The 7,635-nt window shown below is 37.8% G+C and overlaps 1 protein-coding gene across 5 annotated transcripts in view; it reads right to left on the reverse strand.

The window, feature by feature from the left end:
- The window catches only part of LOC135111013 (uncharacterized), a 47,987-nt gene extending 41,125 nt beyond the window's left edge, over positions 1-6,862 (reverse strand). Inside the window, exons 1-2 of one of the 5 annotated variants that reach the window (XM_064023866.1) lie at positions 1,222-1,636; positions 799-910 (exon numbers count right to left, since the gene is read on the reverse strand). The gene's annotated coding sequence lies outside the window, so the exon portion shown is untranslated. Of the gene's footprint in view, positions 1-798; positions 911-1,221; positions 1,637-6,686 lie in introns of those variants that run through there. The other 4 variants (XM_064023872.1, XM_064023870.1, XM_064023867.1 and 1 more) reach the window with 4 other exon arrangements.
- Between the last annotated feature and the right edge of the window lie 773 nt (positions 6,863-7,635).

Raw genomic sequence — 7,635 nt, forward strand, 5'->3', positions numbered from 1 at the left:
AAAATTAAAAAATTAAAAAAAAAAATAATTAATAATAATAATAATAATAATAATAATAATAATAATAATAATAATAATAATAATAATAATAATAATACACAGAAAGCAACGGGAGGTGGTTGCGAATGTGGCATATGGGCAGCGACCCGTCATAAGCGGCATAACACAGGGATCTGTTCTTAGGCCATTACTCTCTCGTAATGCTTATAAGCGATTTACCAGAACATGGAAAAAATGACAGTCTTGTGCATTTATTTGCTGGCGATACTAAAATATTCAAGGAAATCAGCATTGTGGATGACTACAATGAATTTCAGAACTCCTGGAATTTCACCGTGATAACGTGAAGCAGATGCACAGTGGCCAGAAAACTCCAGTTACAGCATATACTATAGACTCCATGATACCTAAAAAACAGTACAGAGAAAGACCTGTGAGCTACCATTAATGAAAATGTATCCTTCTATCATTATGTAGAGAAAGGTAAATAAGGCAAACAAAATAGCTGGACTCATACGCAGAAGCTTCACAAACGTTGATGCTGAGACTTCTAAGCCACCATATTCAGCCCTAGTAAAACTCACGCTAGAATTTGCAACTTAAATTTGAAATCCACATCTACAGAAAGATTGCCATAATTAAAAATATTGAGCGGCGTGCAACCAGACTCCTCCCAGGTCCCGCATACCTCTCCCATGAAGAAAGGCTGAGGACACTAGACTTGCCAACCTTAACTTCAGATCAATGGGAGAAATGCTTGAGATGGTTTAGACTTTAATGAGCATTTACTACACTGACCGCATGAGGTAGATGAGAGCAGCAGGGGACACTCAGTACGGGTCAAGAAACAGCTGAGACAACTCTTCGCAAGCACTCCTCCACACACTGACTGGTCAACGCACCGAACAACCTAAGCAAAGGGGTGGTGTCTGAGAGCACGACAGAAACGTTTAAAAAGCGTTTGGATAGTATTGGGAAAAAAATAATTATAATAAAGCACCCAGGAAAGACAGTTTTTGAGGGAGTTTCACAGATTTCATAGGTTATTACCCTCATCTTCAATGTTTGTCAATGGAAGTAGACTTGACCATAACACCCCTCATGACCCTATTACAACTAGGTCAAAGGTCACCACTTCCACCTCGCCCATGCCACCCACTCATCCCCGCATGTTACAGTGAAATAAACAAGTGCACCAACCAGTGAGGTGTGTGTACTTACGGTGTTGTTGTGGTGGAGGTGAGCAGGCCGCCCCCCGCCTCAGCCCCGGACACGCATCCAGGGGCGGGGCACAGCACCCCCCAAAACATAACGCTTCAACATTTCCACGCCAATTGATTGATCCAGTCACTGATTCAACACCACAGGTACGTTCCACTGTGAGTCTTCCACTGCTGATGGCTCCGGCAAGGAAAAGGGTGCCGGTTTAAGTGAATCAGGCAGCAAGTGGTGGGTCACTGGGTCGAAGCAGCTGCAACACACCACTTACGACGGACGCTGACGCGGCACTGGTGGGCCCGGCACGGGTTCAGCGGCTGGCGGACCTCACTTGTTCCTCCCTCCCTCGCTCGCTCGCTCTCCCTCGCTCTTTCTCCTCCCTCACGCCTGTCGCTCTCATTGGCGCCTCCCTCTCGCTCTGCAGTACTGATTGCTACTACTAATCTTATCACATTACTGCACTCCTGACAAGCTTAAATTTGTGAATTATTGGAAGATTTGGGAAGACTGATTTGTCCCATAATAAGGGTTTTTATCTAGCACAAAAGAGCCTGAGTGATGGTGTCATTCAGTATTTTCATACATTTTTTTTTTTCTTTCGTGGCAGTAGTATGTAATTACGGACCACATTCTGAAACGCTTTTGCGCCGCACCACAACTGCTTTGTAGACTCCAGTTGAAGTTATACGAGTTTTTAAGGGTGTTTATACGGTTCCAGTGACAGATTAACGATATTTCTAAATCATTAAAAGGAGAAACACACTTTAGAATTTAGTGTTAAGAGCAAAGCGTTTCATAATACAGTCCTCTATCAGTCTGGTTGAAGAGTCAGTCTTCTGTTCGCTCATGCCAGGACTGATTGACTGATTAAAAAGAAAAAAAAATGAAAAAGAAAGAAAGAAAGAAAGAAAGGGGCCTCAACATCGCGGTCACATGGCGCCAAATGAGGAGCGCTTGAGTCAACGGAGCCGAAGGGTACCGAACCCTCTAATGACAAGCGAGCTATCAAAGAAGGTACGTACCATCGCCGACCACCCTTCAAGCCCCGCCACAGCGACAGGAGACTCCCCACGGCTGAGATACTTGAGGCATGAAATACATCAATTTAGAAATTACAAAGATCCCAGACATAAGTTTTTGTTAAAAGGAAAAAAAATAAAAAATAAAAAAATATATATAAAAAAAAAAATATATATATATATATATATATATATATATATATATATATATATATATATATATATATATATATATATATATATATATATATATATATATATATATATATATAAAACTTTAGACTTACTTAGAATACATATAAGGTACCCTTGAGTAAAAAAATAAAGAAAAATAGAGAATATTTTTTTTTTTTTCACACGTAGCTCCTTACATCATCTGTTTTATCGCATGCGGAATGATAAGCAAATCCAATGTTTATTAGGAAGCGTGACGTAACACTTTCAATTCTCTATTACCTACACTGTGTCACATTTGTTATCGCTGTGCTGTAGCTAATGATTGCCTCCAATATTTCCCCAGTGATGATAATAATGATAATAATAATCTATCTATCTATCTATATATCTATCTATCTGTCTATCTATCCACGCCGAAGGTATAGAGATTCTCTCTCTCTCTCTCTCTCTCTCTCTCTCTCTCTCTCTCTCTCTCTCTCTCTCTCTCTGGCGTGACGATCTAACCCCAACGTCTAAAACGCTGTAAGTAATTTCGCACCTCCGTGTCGGGAGTTCGACACCAACTGCGGGCGTTTCTCATGGCTGCAGTAAGAAAAATTTATGCCGCCTTCATATTAATCGTTCACTGTTTTTGTAATGCTCCAAAGAGATGCATTATAGTGAAACACAGTCCTTGACCTGTACACCGTATCTCTCAAGAATGCGGTAAAGGGACACTAAACAAAAAAAAAATCCTACTTTTTTCATAAGCTGTGCTAGAAGTTATTTAAGTTTTCAATGATGCTTTCATGATTTTTGCGATGGTTAAACAAAGATTCTACATCATTAATGGAAAAATACTTCAAAGAACCGACTTTCCATCTCTCTGGCCTTTGAAAATCGTCCTATTGAGACAACAAAGCTTTTCAAAACACGAGCCAAAGAGGATTCCTGGCCTAATACACAAAGGACGCCGGTAAGGTTTACACAACGTATAGACAGGAACACATTTTGGCCGTATCTGTAAAGTAGTCTCTGTGCCGCGGCTATCTTCAGATAACAACGAATAATAGAGGAAAGGTTACCTTTTTCAAACATCTACAGCAGAATAATGCATACGTTTCGAAAATAATGAATTGTAAAATATTCTACGTTAAGGAACACGATGCCAGACTTTCTCTGCAATTATTGGATAGTTTTGATGTTAAAATAAGATTTCACCTAGTGCTCATCTCTGGAACTACAAAGTATAAGTTACGAAACTGTGAATGTATACAGTTTTACACTTCAAGATTAATCCTAATGATGACAATTTTGAGCTTTCGATCCCGCTGGACCTGACATTACTCACGACGCTGCCCTGGTTTCACAGTGCTAGCTGGGCCTTCAAATTTCTGTTGCCCTTTCTTACGTAAATCTGAATGGCAATCTTTCCACTTTTTTTCATTCGTTTATTAGTTTACTCCACATTTTGTGTGCACGTAAACAAGACAGGCCAAGTACTAGAAAACAAGAATAAAAAGTAATAATAAGGGAATAAAATAAAATGTTGATTGCCGCTTGATTGAAATTCCACATCTTTACGTACAACGTTCCTTCGTATTTTGAAAAGCTTTACTCTCTAACAACAACTAATTTCAGAGAGAGAGAGAGAGAGAGAGAGAGAGAGAGAGAGAGAGAGAGAGAGAGAGAATGAACAAGAAAATAAAAGTTACTCGTATATAACAAATGGAGACACGAAGAATAAGAAATAGAGATGCACAGAAAGGAAAATGATAAAACGAACAAGAGATAGAGAAAGGAAGAAAAAGTCAAGAATTACGGGTGCGAACAAAAAAAAAAGTATTAAAAGTTCATACGGAAAAAAAAAAGTAGAAAAAGAATAAAAAAGTGAAAACGGGGAGAGGGAGAAAATGTTGAGGCCCGTAACGCCTCTCACTGCAACGCGTCATTCATTCCTTCACACTTATTTTCCCTTCCCTTGCCGCATTCACTCTACGCTCATCATTCCATCCATTTCACGCATTGTGCCTTCATACACTGGTGGATGAATGAGCGGTGATCAGGGGAAAGATGATCGTGGTGGTGGTGATGGTGGTGGTGGTGTTTATTATATATTATCCTATTTCAGTGTGTACAGCTGCTTCTTTCATAGGTAGTTCCACAAGCAAATGGAGGTTTCTTTGATTCCTATTACAACTCTTTGGATTATGTTTTCATATTATAGTGTATAGGTGTGTGAGATAAAAGTCTTTTTTCAGCTATTTGCTATAAGTGTCAATAAAACAGGATGGAATGTGAAGAGGGGACAGGACCTCGCCTGACATACTTGGAATCAAGTGTCCCTCTGACCTGGCCATCTGGGTCACTGCTCGGAGGTGACGCGATGCTAGACAAAGGCATGGGGATTCACAGAAAACAAGGGAGACCAGCAATGGTTGAGAGAGAGCTGGCACATATCTCATTTGTTTTCATGTTGCAGATTATAGTGTCTCTAAGTTCGTCTCATATATAATTATAGTCCTTCCATTCTCTTTCTGCTTGCGCCGTCTAAGAAGAGTGGAAAACTGTACGACCTAAGAAAGGTGTCTGAGCCGAGAAGTGGTAGAAGCCGGAGCCTTGTGGTGAAGATTTGTGAGGATCAGTGGCTCATTATGAAGATGGGAAAAGCTTAAGAAGGAAATCATTACAAGAGACGTCTTGAGAGAGAGAGAGAGAGAGAGAGAGAGAGAGAGAGAGAGAGAGAGAGAGAGAGAGAGAGAGAGAGAGATGTCTGAGTGGAGAAGAGGAAGAAGCAACAACCTTGTGGATGAGACTTGTGAGAATTAGCGACCCATTATGAAGATTAGAAAAGCTGAAGAAGATTATGGCCTCACAAGTCGGTGGTGCAAATGTCTCTGCGACACACAAGAACTAATCTCCTGCGAACATTTCCAGTAAAATCTTCTGCTTCAGCCATAAGAACATAAGAAGAAAATATATATAAAGGAAGCTGCAGGTCCGTCAGACCTACACGTGGCTGTCCTTGCATGAAACATACTTATGAAACATACCTACCTATTTCAACTTATCATCCTCGTCCATAAATAAATGTAATATTCTTTTAAAGTTCCTTAATGGCTCCGGACTAACAAAACAATAAGGAGGCTGAGTTGCTTTATAAATCAATGCGGACCCAACAGGAATCACAGCAATTACAAATGTATTACAGATAAGCTCTGTATTACCGAAACGAGAATTTAAGGACAAAAATACCCCAATTGTTAAGACTTAAAAATGTTTTGCTCAAAATTGCACCATTACCATTTACGGATATAGATTTAGATTTTTAGATAAAACCTTCAAAATCATAAACAAGGACAGGAGAGAAAGAAAGATAAACAGGTAGAAAGATATAACAGATTTACGAGTAAGTCACCAAGGAAACCCATTATTGTTATTACTATTATTATTATTATTATTATTATTATTATTATTATTATCATCATCATCATCATCATCATCATCATCATCATCATTATCATCATCATCATCTTTATTAGAATTAACTTTTTCACTGCTAGATCATTTTATTTTTTCCATAACCATATACTACTTTCTTAGACACTTAGCTTTGTACTACAGTCTTTTTAGATAGTTACATTGTCTAAATCCTCCTCTCTCTCTCTCTCTCTCTCTCTCTCTCTCTCTCTCTCTCTCTCTCTCTCTCTCTCTCTCTCTCTCTCTATATATATATATATATACTCGTATATATATATATATATATATATATATATATATATATATATATATATATATATATATATATATATATATATATATATATATATATATATATATATTGTGAATGGTCATAGGTTACGTTAAGTTAGGTTAGATTCTCGTTCCACCGTTGCTTGAGAAAAAAAAAGGAAAATAATAATAGTAATAATAATAATAATAATAATAATAATAATAATGATAATAACAATGTTACCTTTTTGCCTAATTTCCCAGCAGCACAAACAGCAAGAAAGGGAGAAGCAGCTGTGACATCCAAAACGAGCCGTCAGGTAATCAGAGCCCGTCAATACATTTAGGAAGACTATTGTAATTTGCATCGTAATGAGGGAGACTAGCTATTTTGAGCCTACCGAGTAACGCTGAACAATACAAAGTTCTGCACGACCATGAATATTACAGGAATGAGAGAGAGAGAGAGAGAGAGAGAGAGAGAGAGAGTGTGTGTGTGTGTGTGTCTGTATGTGTGTAACGAAACAGACAAATCATTCATAACCTTTAAGAGTTTATTACCTAGAAATGTCGAATAGTAGTAAAGTTACCCTAGGCTGCCATCCCGCGTTGACACTGGGATAAGGTGACTATTTCTCTGCATGCCTGAATCTGTCGGTGCTGCGAAGAGGATGTTCCCCCGTGAAGGCTGCTGTCGTCACTTCTCGCAGGGGAGGAGGGCGGTGACTGCCTGACACGAGCTCAATCAGTGGTGATTCTAAATTTTGTTTACACTCGTTCGAGCGCGTCGGTGTCGTTCAGTGTTGCAATCAGGCAGCTTCGAACACCCAGGCTTCCTTTTGAGGGTACATTTCAAAAGTTTGCTACAGATCACAGAGATACTGGAACATTTTTTTTTAGTATTAATGCATACTTATGATTAAAATTATATTTGATGAATTTAGACGTTGCAACTGAATGGAGTTTTATATGATCTGAGCATCACAATGCGAACTTCTCGAGCATTATATCAAACGTAGAAAACATACACACACACACACACACACACAGCGAAAATGCAGCTCTGTTGTTGTCTCGTTGTCGTTGTCAACATTTAGCACACATATATATATATATATATATATATATATATATATATATATATATATATATATATATATATATATATATATATATATATATATATATATATATATATATATATATATATATATATATATATATATATTTTTTTTTTTTTTTTTTTTTTTTTTTTTTTTTTTTTTTTTACATAGGAACAAAAGTGAAGTGTTTTTATGCTGAGCATTTCATTTAAGATGTAAATGTCACATCCTAAGAAATACAGTTTGGTGTTCTAGAAAATTAATGTCAAGAAGAATATTTTAGTATGACAGATTAACCTGCTTAAAGACTAATGGGGATTCCGAAATGAAGAGTGCAGTAACGAACCAAGAAAAAGTGAATTTTTGAGGGAGCAAGATCTTAATCAGCACACGTCCTAAAATATATC

The sequence above is a fragment of the Scylla paramamosain genome, chromosome 21 (assembly GCF_035594125.1).
Source record: "Scylla paramamosain isolate STU-SP2022 chromosome 21, ASM3559412v1, whole genome shotgun sequence".
In the NCBI taxonomy this organism is placed as follows: domain Eukaryota; kingdom Metazoa; phylum Arthropoda; class Malacostraca; order Decapoda; family Portunidae; genus Scylla; species Scylla paramamosain.